The 19,042-nt window shown below is 41.5% G+C and overlaps 1 protein-coding gene across 6 annotated transcripts in view; it reads right to left on the bottom strand.

Annotated features, from left to right (window-relative positions):
* The window catches only part of hdac5 (histone deacetylase 5), a 357,484-nt gene that overhangs the window by 300,790 nt on the left and 37,652 nt on the right, over positions 1 to 19,042 (bottom strand). The window lies entirely within an intron of this gene.

Here is a 19,042-nt window from a genome sequence, read left to right as displayed (position 1 = left end):
TACAAAAAATACTAAAGCCATTAAAAACAAATTTTAACAATACTTCAAACCAAAATGTCAAAAAAAGGCTTTCCTCTAACCAGAACATCTGTAGTAATCAATTAAACCAGTACGTGGTTTTGCTCAAAGATAAGGCACCATCCTACTTTTTAGCCATTTCTTCAAAGCTGAAGAGGCTCTTAACTGCACACAATACAATTAAGACAACATACAACTGCTGAATCCAGATCCTCAAGGTACCTTCAAAGTCATAAAATTCATTAAGTGCAATTCTCATAAACTTCTTCCGGTTCCCCATCTGCCTTGACTGCCCATTGTCTTACTAACAGAAAATTAAAACTGAACAATTTTAAAAATGGTTAAAATAAAATCCATAGGTGTTACTTCAGCTCAACATAGAACCCTAAAAATTAACAATTATCAAAATCTTACACCATTTGTATCTCCTCAGATACTGAAAGAGTCTATTCGCATATGCAGCAAGACCTAGATAACATGCAGTCTTCGAATGATAAGCCGCAAATAATATTTGTGCCAGAAACGCACCGGGCAACGACCATCTCCAACAAGAGAGAATCCAACCATTTCCCCCTGACATTCAATGGTATTACCATTACTGAATCCCCCACTATCAACATCATGGAGGTTACAATTGACCAGAAACTGAACTGGACCAGCCATACTGTGGCTACAAGAGCAGGTTGGAGGCTGGGAATTCTGTAGACAGTAACTCACCTCTTCACTCCCCAAAGCCTGTCCACAATCTACAAGACTCAAGACAGGAGTGTGATAGAATAGTCTATACTTTCCTGGACGAGTGCAGCTCCAACAGCTCTCAAGAAACTCGTCACCACCCAGTACAAAGCAGCCTGCTTGATTGGCATCCCATTCACCACCTTCAACATCCACTCCCTCCAACACAGATACACAATGGTAGCATTATGTACTATTTACAAGATGCACTGCAGCAACTCACAAAGACTCCTTCGACAGAACCTTCCAAACCCACCATCTCTACGCCTAGAAGGACAAGGGCAGCAGATGCACAGGAACGCTACCACCTACAAGTTCTCCCCAAGCCACACACCATTCCTGACTTGGAACAATATCACTGATCATTCATATCGCTGGATCAAAATCCTGGAGCTCCCTCCCTGACAGCGCTGTGGGCATACCTATATCACATGGACTGCAGTGGTTCAAGAAGGCAGCACCACCTTCTCAAGGGCAATTAAGGATCGTCAATAAATGCTGGCCTGGCCAGCAATGCCCACATCCCACGAAAGAATTTTTTTTAAATTTGAAGGCAGGGTTGGTCGGAACACTCTCCGACCTGACAACTCTGCGATAGCAAAACAATGGGAGATGGTGAATTTTAACTTCTTGAACCAATTGCTCGTGTAAAAGTCAACCCCCTTCTTTTTGGATAAAGGTTGGGTCTCAAAAACTTAACTTTTATACACATATATACGATAATCTGACTTGTTCACTTATCCGCTGATTAATTGGGAGCAATACCATGGGTGAACTTTTAATATACAAAAACTCACAAGAAAATGTGCTACGTAAGAAGTCAGATAAGGAAGGTCACAGGCTTCATTTTTCATCGGCAACCAGGACTTCTGATTCTTACTCAGCTGCTAATGAACCCTTGCATGAACATCAGGCAAGGACAGGAACACAGCTGGACACTTCTGCCTTTTGAGCCTGCCAACACTCACTATTCATCTTCACAAATGGAGAATGACTAGTACATACAATAATGAGAGCTACTTCCCCCAGTGGAAATGTGCATCAGCTTAAAAACTGTCAATCAAGGGAACCAATGTTGGATTTTTAATAAAGTGTTGCTAAGTACTAGTCCTGGACATTTAACAACACAGATGTTTTATCTGAAATAACCATAACAGCAGTAACAACATGCACTTCTATTGCACTTTTGGCAGTACAAGCTTTGCACCGCACAACACACACTAACAGAGCAAAAATGGAAGAGGAATAAAGAGAGGCCAACGCCATGATCAAAAAAGTATATTTTGAGGGTAGAAAACCTAACTTCTCGCCCCCAGCTTTGAATGTTAATGTAAACTTAGCTGTCTTCATCTGCTGGAAAATGACGCTGGAGAAGTAGTAGTGGGGAACAAAGAAATGGCGGAGGAACTGAATAGGTACTTTGCATCAGTCTTCACAGTGGAAGACACGAGTGACATCCCCAAAGTTCAAGAGAGTCGGGGGGGCAGAGGTGAGTATGGTGACCATTACCAAGGAGAAAGTGCTAGGAAAACTGAAAGGGCTGAAGGTGGATAAATCACCTGGACCAGATGGATTACACCCCAGAGTTCTGAAGGAGATAGCTGAAGAGATAGTGGAGGCGTTAGTGGTGATCTTTCAGGAATCACTGGAGTCAGGGAGGGTCCCAGAGGACTAGAAAATCGCTAATGTAACCCCCCAGTTTAAGAAGGGAGTGAGGCAAAAGATGGGAAATTACAGGCCGATTAGCCTGACGTCGGTCGTTGGTAAGATTTTAGAGTCCATTATTAAGGATGAGATTTCAGAATACTTGGAAGTGCATGGTAAAATCGGGCAAAATCAGCATAGTTTCATCAAGGGGAGGTCATGCCTGACAAATCTGTTAGAATTCTTTGAGGAGGTAACGAGTAGGTTAGACAAAGGAGAGCCAATGGATGTTATCTACTTGGACTTCCAGAAGGCCTTTGACAAGGTGCCGCACAGGAGGCTGCTCAGTAAGATAAGAGCCCATGGTGTTAGAGGCAAGGTATTAGCATGGATAGAAGATTGGCTTCTGGCAGGAGGCAGAGAGTGGGGATAAGGGGGTCCTTCTCAGGATGGCGGCCGTGACTAGTGGAGTTCCGCAGGGGTCAGTGTTGGGACCACAACTTTACACTTTATACATTAATGATCTAGATGAAGGAACTGAGGGCATCCTGGCTAAGTTTGCAGATGATACAAAGATAGGTGGAGGGACAGGTAGTATTGAGGAGGCGGGGAGGCTGCAGAAGGATTTGGACAGGTTAGGAGAATAGGCAAAGAAGTGGCAGATGGAATACAACGTGGGGAAGTGTGAGGTCATGCACTTTAGTAGGAAAAATAGAGGCATAGACTATTTTCTAAATGGGGAGAGAATTCAGAAATCTGGAGTGCAAAGGGACTTGGGAGTCCTAGTCCAGGATTCTCTTAAGGTTAACTTGCAGCTTGAGTCGGTAGTTAGGAAGGCAAATGTAATGTGCATTTATTTCGAGAGGACTAGAATATAAAAGCAGGGATGTGCTGCTGAGGCTTTATAAGGCTCTGGTCAGACCACATTTAGAATATTTTGAGCAATTTTGAGCCCCGTATCTCAGGAAGGATGTGCTGGCCCTGGAGAGGGTCCAGAGGAGGTTCACGAGAATGATCTCAGGAATGAAAGGCTTAACATATGAGGAACGTTTGAGGACTCTGGGTCTATACTCAATGGAGTTTAGAAGGATGAGGGGGGATCTGATTGAAGCTTACAGAATACTGAAAGGCCTGGATAGAGTGGACGTGGGGAAGATGTTTTATTAGTAGGAGAGACTAAGATCCGAGGGCACAGCCTCAGAGTAAAGGGAAGACCTTTTAGAACAGAGATGAGGATAAACTTCTTTAGCCAGAGAGTGGTGAATCTATGGAATTCCTTGCCACAGAAGGCTGTGGAGGCCAGGTCATTGAGTGTACTTAAGACCGAGATAGATAGGTTCTTGATTGGTAAGGGGATCAAAGGTTATGGGGAGAAGGCGGGAGAATGGGGTTGAGAAACTTATCGGCTATGATTGAATGGCGGAGCAGACTCGATGGGCCGAATGGCCTAATTTCTGCTCCTATGTCTTATGGTCTTATTTTAGGCCGGATTATAAAACAGAACATGCTCTGTGGAGTGTAACAATCCAAATTAGGTGGGAAGAAATAAGAAGGACAGAAGCAATGTTTTCAGATCACAGGATGGCATAAATGGCACATGCACAGTGGCTAAACAGCCTCATTCTTTGCTGTAATATTCTAATTTTAAAACTTCAAGTTTTCTGTCAGGTAAACATAACATACAAACACCTTACGAAGTTAAGATTTATTAAGGAGGTGGGGGAAGTATTTGATATAGAGGGCTGTTAATGTAGTGTTTAATGTGGTCATTTACAGCAAATGAGAGCTGTTATGAAGTAAATTATGTGTGCACTGGGTCACAAAAGGTATAATGGGGAGATGAAGCAGGATCACTGAATTACGCTCTTTCACAAATGCTTGTAATTATACAAAACTATCCTTTATCAGTTTCCGTTGGTTAAAATCAATCATGATTGTAAAGATTCATCTGAACTCCTGCCAATGACATGCAAGTCAAGGGTATCCACAGCGTTTAGAGATAGCATTATATAAAGCAGGCTTCTGATACAACTTGTGGAAAAGACCCCACTGCATGTTCTGAAATGCTGACAGAGCAAATAAAAAGCATAAAGGAATCAGATCACCGGCAGAAATTAGATTTCACAATATATCATCTAGATTATTCACTGGGGCCCTGCTGTAATGCAGTCCATATCTTGAGACCGTGCTATAGGTGAGACCGCATTATAACAAGGTCCTTTCAAAAACAAGTCAGTAGCCAGAACAATAAACAAAACGAAGGCAATCAATTAATTGAGCTAAATTAAATTTGATTTGTTCTGTTAACAGAAATATGAATATTAAAATGTACAAATCAGCCATTATTGAACAGATGGACGGGTGTTGAAGAACGCAGCAAATTTTAACTGTACTTTTACTCCTCGCCTCCGATAGATGTAGGATGTTTTGAAGTTACCTCACACCTACAGCAGTTGATTTTTTCATTGGCTTCCAACCATCTCAGCAATTCTTCTGGATAGTGAATGACTGTCTAGGATGATGGCAGCTGCTTGGTCTTGGTTCACCATCATTGTCAACTTCTTCAAATTGCTGAAAGTCTTGAGAATTTGGATAAGTTATTTTGGCCACCATTCATCATGTCATCATCTCATTAGTAGCTTCTTGAGGATCGGCATTCAAACACGCATTGATGCCATCATTATCTTATTTGGGTCCAAGTACAGACCTGGCATTGTTTAAATCATGGATATTGAATCCATCATAGCCACAACTCTCTCCTTGGTTTCAATTATTTCTTCTTCATTGAAGCCTTCAAAATCCTCCTTGTCGCTATTTATTTCCGTATCAAATGCAGCACCCAGGGTGTCTTTCCAAGAATTTGGGGCATTGGTGGATGAGCAGTAATGTCACTGGACTAGTAATCCAGAGGCCCAGGCCTACTGGGGATACGGTTTAAAATCCCTCCAATGGCAGCTGGTGGAATTTAAATTAAATTTTAAAAATCTGGAATGAAAAAGCTAGTCTCACTAATGGTGATCATGAAAGCATTATCGATTGTCGTAAAAACCCATCTGGTGCACTAATGTCCCTTAAGGAAGGAAATCTGCCGTCCTTATCTGATCTGACCTACATGTGACTCCAGACCCACAGCAATGTGGGAACAAACAAGAGGGAAAAACCTACTTGGCCTCATCCTCACCAATCTGCCTGTCGCAGATGCATCTCCCATGACAGTATCAGTAGGAGTGACTACCACACAGTACTTGCGCATACAAAGTCCCATTCACAATGAGGATACCTTCGATTGTGGTCAATTACTATCTGTAATCTCATGGCCTGTCATATCCCCCACTCTATCATTATCTTCAAGCCGGAGAATCAACCTTGGTTCAATGAAGAGTGCAGTAGGATATGCTAGATGCAGCACCAGGAATAGCTGAAAATAAGGTGTCAACCTGGTGAAGCTACAACACAGGACTACTTTCATGTAAAACAGCATAAGAAGTATGCAATAAGCTGAGTTAAGTGATCACACAACCAATGGATCAGATCAAAGCTCTGCAGTCTTGCCACATCCAATCCTGAATGGCGGTGGACAATAAAACAACTCACTAAAGGAGGCGGCCCCACAAATATCCCCATCCTAAATGATGGCGGGCCCCAGTACATCAGTGCAACAGACAGTCTGAAGCATTTGCAACCATCTTCAGCCAGAAGTGCCGAGTGGATGATCCATCTCAGCCTCAAGTCCCTAGCATCACAGATGCCGGTCTCCAGCCAAGTTGATTCACTCCACATGCTATCAAGAAACAGCTGAAAGCATGGACACTGCAAAGGCTATGGGCCCTGACAACATTCTGACAATAGTACTGAAGATTTGCGCTCCAGAACTAGTCGTGTCCCTTGGCCAAGCTGTTCCAGTACAGCCACAACCCTAGCATCTACGCGGCAATGTGAAAAATTGCCCAGTTATGTCCTGTACACAAAAAACAGGACAAACCCTACCCAGACAATTACCGCTCCGCCAGTCTTCGCTCGATCACCAGCAAAGTAATGGAAGGTGTCGCGACTGTGCTTTCAAGTGGCATTTACTCAGCAATAACCTGCTCACTGTTGCTTGATTTGGGTCCCCCAGGGCCACTTAAGTCCTGACCTCACTACAGCCTTGGCCCAACCATGAACAAAAGAGCTAAATCAAGAGGTGAACTAAGAATGATTGCCCTTGACATCAAGCAGCATTTGACCAACTGTGGCATCAAGGAGCCCAAGCAAAACTGGAGTCAATGGGAATCAGGGAGAAAACTCTCCACTGGTTAGAGTCACACCTAGCACAAAAGAAGATGATTGGGCTGTTGAAGGTCAATCACCTCACACCCGGGACATCGCTGCAGAAGTTCCTCAGGGTAATGTCCTTGGCCCAAACAAGTTCAGCTGGTTCATCAATGACCTTCCCTCCAGCATAAGGTTAGAATTGGCAAGGTTCTCTGACGATTGCACAACGTTCAGCAGTGTTCTTGACTCCTCAGATACTGAAGCAGTCCGTGTCCATACGCAGCAAGACCTGGACAATATTCAAACTTGGGTTTATAAGTGGCAAGTAACATTTGCACCAAACAAGCGCCAGGCAATGACCATCTCCAACAAAAGAAAATCTAACCATCTCCCCATGATATTCAATGGCATTACCATTGTTGAATCCCCCACTATCAACATCCTTGGAGTTACCACTGACCAGAAACTGAACTGGACCAGCCATGTATAAACTGTGGCTACAAGGGCAGGACAGAGGCTGGCCAGTAACTCACCTCCTTACTCCCCAAAGCCTGGCCACCATCCACAAAGCTCAAGTCAGGAGTGTGATAGAATACTCTCCACTTGCCTGGATGAGTACAGCTCCAACAACAAAAGAAGCTTGACACTATCCAGGACAAGGCAACGCGCTTGATTGGCACCCCATCCACCACCTTACACATTCATTTTGTCCAACACCAACACACAGTGGCAGCAATGTGTACCATCTACAAGATGTACTGTAGCAACTCACCAAGGCACCTTCAACAGCACCTTCCAAATCCACCACCTTCACACCTAGAAGGACAAGGACAGCAGATGCATAGGTACACTACTACTTGCAAGTTCCCCTCCAAGCCACAAGCCACCTGACTTGGAAATATATCAGTTTCTTCACTGTCATTGGGTCAAAACCCTGGAACTCCTTTCCTAAAAGCTCTGTGGGTGTATCTACACCATATGGACTACAGTGATTCAAGAAGGCAGATCACCACCACCTTCTCAAGGACAATTAGGGCTCGGCAATAAATACTGGCCTAGCCAGGAATGCCCACATCCCGTGGAAAAATATATATTTTTTTAAATTGATACAGTTGATCACCACTTCTTGCAGTTTCTTCAGGCAAGTTGTTACATTGACTTTACTGTCCACCCTTCTCTTGATCAGTTCTCCTCTGTAGTTACGTCTGAAAGGTGATATGACGCCTTGGTCAAGAGGTTGAATTTTTGATGTGTTATTCGGTAGGTAGAAATTTTATGTTTCCATCTCGCGCTGGAAGGCTCTCTGGGGTTGGGTGAGCAGGGCAGTTGTCAACCAGCAAATTGGCCGTCTTCGGTAGTTTGGTAATCAGATATTTTCTAACGTTTGGTACTAATTCATGGTGGAACCAGTCTTTAAAAATTATGAAGTCATCCAAGCTTTGGTTCTATTTTAGTATTAGATTGGTTGTGATCTTAGATTTAAATGATGGAAGTAACATGGTTTGGCGAACTTTCCAATGACGAGCTTGTGTAGACTTGTTTTGATGTAGCAAAGGAGGATGTCAACCTTGTCTTTATCTGCTTAAATCCGGACGTTTTGCTGGTGTTGCTCCTTGCTGCTCGTGTATTCCCTGGTAACATTTTGTAGTTTAAAAAAAAAATTTAATGGAAGTGGGCATTGTTGCCCATCCCCAATTGCCCTTGAACTGAGTGGTTTGCTAGGCCATTGCAGAAGGCTGTTAAGAGTCAACCATTTTGCTGTGGGTCTGGAGTCACATGTAGGCCAGACCAGGTAAGGATGGCAGATTTCCTTCCCTAAAGGGCATTAGTGAACCAAATGGGTTTTTACGACAGTCAACAATGGTTTCACGGTCACCATTACTGAGATTAGCTTTTCAAATTCAGATTATTACTCGAATCCAAATTCCGCTACTGTGATGGGATTTAAACCCTTGCCTACAGAACATTAGCCTGGACTTCTGGATTACTAGTCCAGTGACATTACCACTATGCCACCATCTCCCCCATCTCATCACAGTTGTAGGCTTGTTCTTCGGTATAACCTCTTTCATGTAAATTTTCTTTAATTCAGCAGGAAATGATGTTGTGGCTGGATCATCCATGGACCATTGTTATCCTCTTATAGTAACTTGTGAAATCACAGAATCTCACAGTGCAGAAGAGGCCCTTCGGCCCATCAAGTCTGCACCAACACATGAGAAACACCTGACCTACCTACCTAATCCCATTTACCAGCACTTGGCCCATAGCCTTAAATGTTATGACGTGCCAAGTGCTCATCCAAGTACTTTTTAAAAGGATGTGAGGCAACCCGCCTCCACCACCCTCCCAGGCAGCACATTCCAGACCCTCACCACCCTCCGGGTAAAAAAGTTTTTCCTCACATCCCCCCTAAACCTCCTGCCTCTCACCTTGAACTTGTGTCCCCTCATGACTGACCCTTCAACTAAATGCCATGCCGGTTCTTGAATCTTGCTAACCATTCTTTGCTGGCTTTAAATTCATGTTGGGTATATGGTATTTTCATCATTTGATGGTAAAACCTCTCAGCCTGAGTTTGAATAACAGGACTGGATATGGGTGTGCCCTTAATTCTCTGCTGGGTGAACTGTGTGCACATGCCTTGGCCAATCGGTGTATTGTAGGTATTTCGGACTCTCTTTCTTGCTTGGCCACTATCATCCATCCCCGTATTTCTCAACTTCTCTTCATCTTTAAGTCAGCTATAAAGGGTTGATTCAGCGATCCCCAAACAAATTTCATGTTGATCATTATTTGGCTCACTGCACCTTAATTAGTCATGAGACTACCATCTCACTGGTTGGTTCTAAGTCATTTGTGGGCATTTATACTTCAATAGTGTTCTGAAATACATTTTGTGATGATAATTTTGGGGTCCAAGATGAACTCAAGTTACACCAAGTTCCATGCTATAGCAGCCCCCATTATGGAGGGGTCCCAGTATAGGATAGCAGATGTGAACTGTATCCATGCTGAACTCTAAAGGCTATTCAAGGTGGGGAAAAGGAGCAATGAATATGGCAATATTAAGAGATCAGTACAAAGAATCACTAACTCACCCTGGGGTTATCCGTTTGAGGCTATTTGAGGTGTGCATATGCTGACTATTCCAGACCACAGCTGATATTTTCAGGTACAAGGAGGAGCCCATTCAGATTTTTTTAAAAAGAGAGATATCTTCCTCTTATCAATGGTTCTGCAGATCATCATCGCAGAAAAGCAGATGGTGTGGAGGCTCAAGGAGTAATCAGAAAGACAGGTTGAATTTTACTCTCACAATGAATGTGTTGGGCAGAATGTGCTTTTATCCAAGGCTGCAGAATATTGCAAGTCTCAGAGGAAACCCAATTACATTGCTTTCATACATTTTCACAAAGCATTTAACCCAGTGACTTGTGCAGCCCTCGTGGAAAACTGAAAACTGTGGAAAGAGGAAAATCATTCATTTCATCCAGGGTACAAACTGCAGCTTCAAGATCTGCACAAGGACAGATTAGAAGCTTACTAAATCTATTTCCCTCAAAACAGAAAGCAAAATAAAGTCATCCAATGTCATACAAGCTATTCAATGTCATCAATGATATGTTGGATAGCATTCTAAAAGGACAGTCACAGATCACCAGTTCCAGCCACTTCTAAAAGAATTACTGCACTTTTTTTTCCGCAGATGATAGTGCGTTGTTGGCAGACTCATGCGCGTTATAAGTCTCAAAAATAGGATGAAAATACTGATTGGAAGGTACAAATGATAACTGTCCCAATAAGTGATTCACTATCAGTCCCTGAAGACTATAAGGGCTGTACTGGAGCCAACTCTAGCATGAACAATTTCTTCAGGATCCTGCCAAAGAAGAGTGAAAGAAGATTTGATCTTTCTGGGTGCCCGGATTAATTTTAAGCTTGTGCAATGTAAGGCACATGGTCAAATGATTCTGAACTTCTAGGCATGTTAAAAATAGGCTTTCTTTGGCCCAAGTTTAAGATCCAGTAACAAGTTGTGACAAAGAAAGTGAAATCATTGCAGCAAAGTAGGTTTCCAGCTTATACTGAACTGACACTCAATACCATGGAGAGAGATATCCATTGTAGAGCTGATGAGGAAGTACCTGACAGACCTGTTGATAATTGACCAGTCAGCATAACTCACTAATGGAGGGTATACTTATCTGGGGATACTAGGATTCTTTCACTTTTCTCCAAACAGCTCTGCAAGTCAATGCCACATTTGTTAGGGTACTCCTGGCTGGAAAAAAGAAACAGCAGCCAGTTTACCAGTGGTCTGTGTTGGCAGGTGTTCAATTTAGGATGGTGTGAAAAAACAAACCAAACTTCTGGAAACATTTTTAATAAGAAGAAAAATTAAATTAATATTTCATCCACCAAGTTTGGGATCTTTCTTAAACTTGCAAGGCATAAATCATTTTATTGTTAATTCGCTGTTTCATCCCAAATTTTTATAAGGATTCAACACGATACAATGAAGCTTTTAGGAAGAGAGACAAAATATTTTCATCGTCCCAATTTTCCATGGGAACAAACTTCTAATCCAGCTGTTGACCTTTTTTTTTAAATTTCCCTTTAACTTTATCATTCTTTGAGGGGGTGAGAAAAGGATTTTAAAAAAAAATTAAGTTGGTACCAACATTTTCTAGCTTGACTTCTCTCACATAACATCAAGCAGAAAGAATGCTGCTCTGTACTAAATCCAAAAGACAGGCCCACTTTCAAGCACGTAACTGATTTCATCTGAAGAAACTTAGCAAAGAGCCAGAGATGCTACATGTCACGTTCCCTTGGAGTTTGGGAGAATGATACATTTTCAAATATCTTTATTTACTAAGAGACACATTTTAAAACATTTGTTTTATACTTAACTGGATTGCAAAATTATTTTTCACTGAGTAATTTACATGTTGTGCTATAAAAGAAACATGAATTCATGGTACATTATTCAGAAATGTTCGTAAAATTTGCTAATTTATTATTTGCTAAAATATTTTAATTTTAGCTATGATTTTTCTTTTTAAACATCAATAGGCATAAAATATGCTTTAAAGCATTTCATCTACTGTAACACAGTCCTATAAGCAGCAAAGTAGACGTTTCTCATTCGTAGAACATGCATTTTGAACTTGTACCCAGTGATGCTCCCTTCTACCACTTTTTCCTTTATCCAAGTGTTTATCATTTCATTTAAAAAAAAGGTTGATATATATGCAAAAGTGTCAGGCAAGAGGTGTTTAGCTGTTGTATCTAGGTCATAAGGTTTAGCAGCACTATCAGGTATTACAAACCAGGTTGCCAAATCCAACAGGGTGTTTTTGCATGAACAATTTGGGAGGTGTTTCTGGTAGTTCCTTGGGTCTATTCTGGTCATTAATATGTCAGAATGGCTGGAAAGGCAGCATCAAAACACCATTTACTAATCTGTAGTCGCTATATTATTCATGTATTGCTATGCTATATATTTATTAAAGTGCACAATTAAAATAACATGTTTCCATTCAATAATGCCATTTTTGTGCTTGCAGAGGAAAAGATAAACTTATATTTACATTTTCATTTATTTTCTGATTTCTCTCCCTATGCCCCAGTGTGTTACCCACAGCGAGCATCCCATAAACCCCCACCAAAATTTCCTGCCCTATAGCTTTCCAAGGGTCATGTGGTTCCACAACATTTAAGTCAGTCTGATGACACAGCCCTATTTCTTTATAGGATTATAGAACGGTTACAGCAAAGGAGGCTGCCATTTGGTCCGTCTTGCTCTCTGAAAGAGCAATTCAGCTAGTCTGACTCTCCCCACCTTTTCCTTGTAGCTCTGCAATTTTTTTCCTCTTCAAGTAATTATCCAATTCCCTTTTGAAAGCGAGAATTGAATCTGCCTCCACCACACTCTTGGGCAATGCATTCCAGGGCCTAACCACTCACTGCGTAAAATAACTTTTCAGGTCGTCTTTGGTTCTTTTGCCATTCACCTTATCAGTGTCCTCTGGTTCTTGAATCTTCTGCCAATGGGAAGTTTCTCTCTATCTACTCTGTCCAGACCCCTCATGATTTTGAATATCACTATCAAATCTCCCTTCAACCTTCTCTTCTCTAGGTTCAACAACTCCTGCTTTCCCAAGCTACCCCACATGTCCTTCATCCTGTAAATCATTTGTGCATCTACTCTGATGCCTTCACATCCTTCCTAAAGGATAGTGCCCAGAATTGGACAACAATACTCTTGTTGAGACTGAACTGGTGCTTTATGGAAGTCCACCATAACTTCCTTGCTTTTGTACTCTGCCATTATTTATAAACCCCAGGATCTCATTTACCTTTTAAATCACTTTCTCAACCTGCCCTTCCACCCTTCAATGATTTGTGCACATATACCTCAGGTCCCTATGCTCCTACACCCTCTTTAGAATTATATCCTTTATTTAATATTGCCTCTCCTCATTCTTCCTGCCACAATATGTCTCATCACATCCTCTGCATTAAATTTCATCTGTCACTTTTATTATCTCAGAAGAGACCAGTAATGTGTTTACTTTTTGTTTTAGAATCGAAAAACCCACGTATTTACTAAAGGAACGAAGCCACAAGATTCATAGCTCAAATCAAAAGAATTTTACTGCATAAAAATCAAAAAACATGAATACTCATAACTACACTCTTTCTTAAATAGTCAGTTACGTTAAAGATACGAAAAGTACAATGAACGCAGTTACTTTTATTCTAAATCGAACTTCTCAACTCAATTTCCTTCTGCACCCATTTGACTTATTCTCCCAATTAGTTCAAGTCAGGTACTTCTCTGAAATTGGAAGATTAACCACTTGGACTGAGTACTGTTTCCAAGATTCTTCAAGGGCTGAGACTTCTTGGGCCTCCTCTTACTTCTGGCAAGGCTGTCCCTTCAAATCTCCTCCAACTGTCCCACAGTTTAAGATTTCCCATTCAACACAGGCATCACTAACATCTTAAGCATGGCCCCTCAGGTCAGAACTCTCCTGGTTTTAGTATTCTTTAACTCTGGAGTATTGCATCTACAACTCTCTCGCTCTCTCTCCTCAGCTTGACTATCCCAGAAGTCCAACCCACTTTTTGGAGTCCTTCAGTTAACAAGAAGTTCAAACTCTTTTCGCCAGCACCCAGAATTTCAACTGAGCCCTGCCGTAAAGAGATGTTTCCTGCAGCAAGCTTATACTAAACCTGTAAAAACTAAAACCCTGCTTGAGACCAGAGCTACACCCACAATCTACTCATCCCCATAATTGAGTTCTTGTTGACCCTTTGCTATTGTTTATCTTCCAGGCAACTTGGTCACATGATAATTCACTGAAAGCAAGATGCTTTACCAGAAGTAATTTCTGGAGAAACCTTGTTCTTAAAGTGACCACCTTAACATAAAATACACACTTTCCCAAAAGTACATGGGCAGCACACACACACCAGTCCATTCCACTAGTCAGTCCATGTCCTCTTGAAGTCTATCATATCCTCCTCAAAGTTCAAGTTTTTTGTTATTTGCAAATTTTGAAATTGTGCCCTTCACACGCAAGTCTAGGTCATTAATATAGATCAAGCAGAACAGTGGTCCTAATACTGACCTCTGGGGAACCCCACTATATAACCAAACGTTCAGAACATATTTCCTATCACTCAGCCAACTTCATGTCCTTGCTGACATTGTCCCTTTTATTCCACGGGCTTCAACTTTGCTAACAAACCTTTTATATGGTATTTTATCAACCACTTTTTGGAAGTCCATGTATACCATATCAACCACATTACCCTCATCAACCCCTGTGATTGAGTTTTTTTAATGAGGTAACAAATCTATGCTGGCTTTCCTTAATTAATCCACATTTGTCCAAGTGACTTTTAATTCTGTTCCAGATTATTGTTTCTGAAAGCTTTCCCACCAATGAGGTTAAAGTGGTGGGCTTGTAGTTTCTGGGTTTATCCTTACAACCTTTTACAAACTAGGATGTAACATTTGCAATTCTCCAATTCTCTGGCACCACCCTGTATTTAAGTAGTATTGGAAGATTATGGCCAGTGCCACTGCAATTTCTGTTTACTTCCCTCAGTAATCCCAGATGTACCTGATCAGGTCTCGGTGACTTCTCAACTTTAAGTTCAGCGAGTCTTTCTAATACCTTTTCTTTATCAGTTTTAACCCATCCAATAAGAGGTCTTGTGGTGCAGTAAGTAGTGTCCCTGCTGCTGAGCCAGAAGCTCTGGGTTCAAGTCCGACTCCAGGACTTGATGGCCAAGGTTCGTTCATAACACAGCAAAACAGTTCAAGTAACAACTTGTAAATTCTTCTAACATATGCCAATGGCAGGTAGCAAGAGCGGGAGAGATTTCTGGTCAGCCATGTGATGGAAACAACGTTGGAGCCTCTACCATCACTATCCATGTTTCCAGGCAACATCATGCAAGCTAAGTGCATGTTGCCACAACAACTCGGATTCCATGGGGGGACCGGTTGGCTCAGTTGGCTGGACACCAGTGTGAATCAGATTACTGCCAACAGCGCAGGGTTTCAACCCCGTTCCAACTGGTACGGATTCGTGACTTCCCGTCTCGCCCTATTGTGGTGAATGTTGTGGTGCTGTGGCCAGATCTGCCTTCAGGCAGAAAAATAAAGAAGAAGAAGCAGCCCAGCCAGTGTCTCAACTACCTCCTCCTTACACTATCACTTAGGCAGCATCTTCTTCCTTGGTAAAGAACGATGCAAAGTACTCACTTAGTACCACAGCCATGCACTTTGCCTCCAGGTGTAAATTCGCTATTTAATACCCAATCAGTTCCGCTCCTCTTTTTACCACCTTTTTACTATTTATACGCTTATAGAAGGCTTTTGAATTCCTTTCTATGTTAACTGCCAGTCTCTTCGTATACTCTCTACTTCTCATTTTTCACTTCCACTCAGAACTTTCTATATTCGTCCTGATTCTCACTTGTATTATCAACAAGACATCTGTCATATGAAGCCTTTCACTGCTTCAACTTGAATTCTGGCTTTGTTTGTCCTAACTTTCCCCCTTGTGGGAAGGTATCTCAACTGTACTTGAAATATCGGCTCTTTAAAGGCAGCCCATGGTTGCGTTACGGTTTTGCCTGCCAATCTTTGATTTCAATTTACCTGGACCAGATATATTCTCACCCCATTGAAGCTGACTTTCCTGAAATTAATTATTTTACTCTGGATTGCTCCTTATCCTTTTCTATTGCTAACCTAAGCCTTATGATATAATGATCACTGTCCCCTATATGTTCTCTGACTGACACTTCATCCACTTGACCTGTTTCATTCCTCAGAACCAGATCCAGCAATGCCTCCTTCCTTGTTGAGCCAAAAAACATACAGGTGTAGAAAATTTTCCTGAACACACACAAAAATTCTTCCCCCTCTCTGCCTTTTCACAATTACTATACCAGTGTGTTTAGGATAATTAAAGTCCCTCATTATAACTATTCTATCTTTCCCACTAGTTGGCAGCCTGAATATCCAGGAATATTTATTATCCAGTCCTGCCTTTTTTGAGCTAGGTCTCCATTCTTGCCACATCATACTTCTAACAGGGCTATCTGCACCTCCAGCTCACCAATTTGCTTTACCACATTCTGTGTGTTCACATATATGCTCAGTAAACCTAATTCAGACCTTAATGCACTGCCTCTTACTCTGACTCCAGCTAAGACCTTACTATTTCTTACTCTGGTGCTATCTGTCTCTCCCAATTCTTCATGAACCTTATTTTTCTTTTCCTCTAATGTTGCCTTCTGGTTCAAACCTTCCTGCCAAGCTAGTTTCAATCCTCCCCAATAGCACTAGCAAACTGCCCCACAATGACATTAGCCCAGGTTCTGTTCAAGTGTAATCCGCCTGGCTTGTACCAGATTCCATCTCCCCCAGAACCGGTCCCAATCTCCCAGAGATCTCAAACCCTGCACCTTCCCTGCAGCAACACATTCATCTCCTCTGACTTCCTATTTCTATACTCACCAGGGCATGGCACTGCAAATAATCCAGCGATTACTATCTTTGGAGGTCCTGCTTGCTAGTTTCTTTCCTAGCTCCCTACAATCTGTCTGTAAGGGCCTCATGCCTCTTTTTTACCTATGTTGCTGGTACTGATATGGACCATGAGTGCTGGCTATTTACCCTCACCCATCAGAGTGCTTTGCAACCCCTGGCACCAGACAGACAACATGCCATCGTGGAATAATGTCTGTGGTAATAGAAACACATGACCACTTCCACAAATATAGAATCGTTTGCCACTATTCCTCTCCCAATCTTCCTCCTGCACCATCCCCCAACCACACAGCTGAGCCAGCCATGGTGGTGTCAACTTTGCCCTGGCTGCAGTTCCCAGAGGAACTATCACTCTCACCAATATTCAAAACAATACAGGTTGGAGAGTGAGATGCACTCCAGAGACTCCTGCACTCTCTGCTGGTCCTCCTTGACTGCCTGGCGGTCACCTATTCCCGCTCTGCTTACATACTCTTCAGCTGCAGGGTGAACATATCTAGAAACGTGCTATCCACAAAACTCTCAACCTCGCAGATGCCCAAAGTGACTGCGGCTGCTGCTGAAGCTCCAAACCTTGCAGTTCAAGCTGTTCCAGCTGACAACATATCCTGAACATGTGGTTGTCCAAGACACAGTCAAGCATTCTGGAGTTCCCACATTACACATGATGTGCACTCCATGGGACTGAGATGCCGATAATTATTAGACTATTAACTAACTTAACAGAATTAAACTTAAGCCTTAAATAAACACCGATGCACCAACCAGATCCTTCCTCAGCACTGATGTCACTATTTTATGGAGGTTAACTTAAATGTATTTCTTGACTCGTATTACCTATATACCTTAGATTTTAATTTACTGAAATATTCAGAACCCTTTAGTGTTACTATCCCTTGCTATTTAACTTTATCGCATAGATCTAATTAATTAATTGAACACATTGTAATTATATGATAAATTATCAAATTGGCTTTAGTTTTTAATACTAATTAATTGGTCTTGTCTTACTTTATAGTTGATTAATTCAAATTAAATTAAAAGCTTACCAGTGTACTCACCCCACGTGACTCTCTGTCTTGTGATGACACTGATTTTCTTTCCCTCCTGTTTGGTTCAGGCTCTCAGCCAGAGAGACGGCTTGCTCCTAGCCTCTCCTTTTACACTGCTCCACTTCGCTTTGTTTCCTGCCTCTCCTTTTCTACTACTCTGCTGTATTCCGGGCTTCTTCTTTTATGCTGCTCTGCTCCTGGCCTCTACTTTTATGCGGGGTTGCTCCAGAATGCAGTAGGATACTCCCCATTGGTTATACCACCAAAGCAATTTAACAGACAAAGAGACCCAACACAAGGTTCTTTATGTGGACAATAAGGTTATTGCTTTTACAAAAGCATTATGGTTTTTGAAAGAATATTATTTTCCTATACGAACAGAACAACATGTATTTCTTAGACTCATCTTAACAACCAGAATTCAATAACATTCTACAAGAATATGGGTGGCCAGTGAAACGATTTAACATTTAGTTGGTACTTACAGTAATTTAATAATTAGACAAAAATGAACAGTTATAAACTTTTAAAATAATATTAACCTGCTTCAGAGAAAAACATGTCACATCGGAATTCTATCACAAAGCATGAAGCCTACATGCAAAGTTATATTTTGAGTGCTCATATTTTGCATCATCAGTGCAAAATGTAACCCTCTTGCCATTCAGTTACAAGACATGTTACTTTGGCTCAGCATGAAAATTCAAGATTCTTCCTTTAGATTATTTTGATGCAGGTATTTCTATTTTTCTCTTCACCATTTCAGTTCTAGTGCTGCTCAGAATTACTCTGTTAAATGCCAGTTAGCTGCGATATTGACTTTTGTATTTAGCCTTTAGCATGACAGTAGTTTTTTGTTTTTGTTTAACAACATGAGATTGAAACAGCTTTTCCTTAAAGACGCCACACTTGGACTTAAAGCAGTTGATTTGTTAGGTCATCATATCTGACTCTTGAATTAAACTAAGTACATGATTCTGCATCAAAACAGTATCCTTAATATGCTAATATTCTAACTGAATAAATGTTGCCATTGATGTTCAAATACATTTCCTGATAACTACCCACATTGTCACCTATCTAATGAAGCTAGTAAATTATTTGCTTATCATTTTATTTGTCTGGTTTACAAGAAACTTATTCAGTGCCTCACCATGATCTATTAGCTGCAACGGCTGCATCAACAGAGGGGCCCTTTTATCGGGACCACGGTTCTACTTTGTACTACTTAACATACAGTTATGAGCAATGTCTG

This window comes from Cetorhinus maximus, chromosome 25 (genome assembly GCF_964194155.1).
Source record: "Cetorhinus maximus chromosome 25, sCetMax3.hap1.1, whole genome shotgun sequence".
Taxonomy (NCBI): Eukaryota; Metazoa; Chordata; class Chondrichthyes; order Lamniformes; family Cetorhinidae; genus Cetorhinus; species Cetorhinus maximus.
Note: the sequence above shows the minus strand (reverse complement) of the source record. Positions and strands in the feature narration are given on the sequence as shown.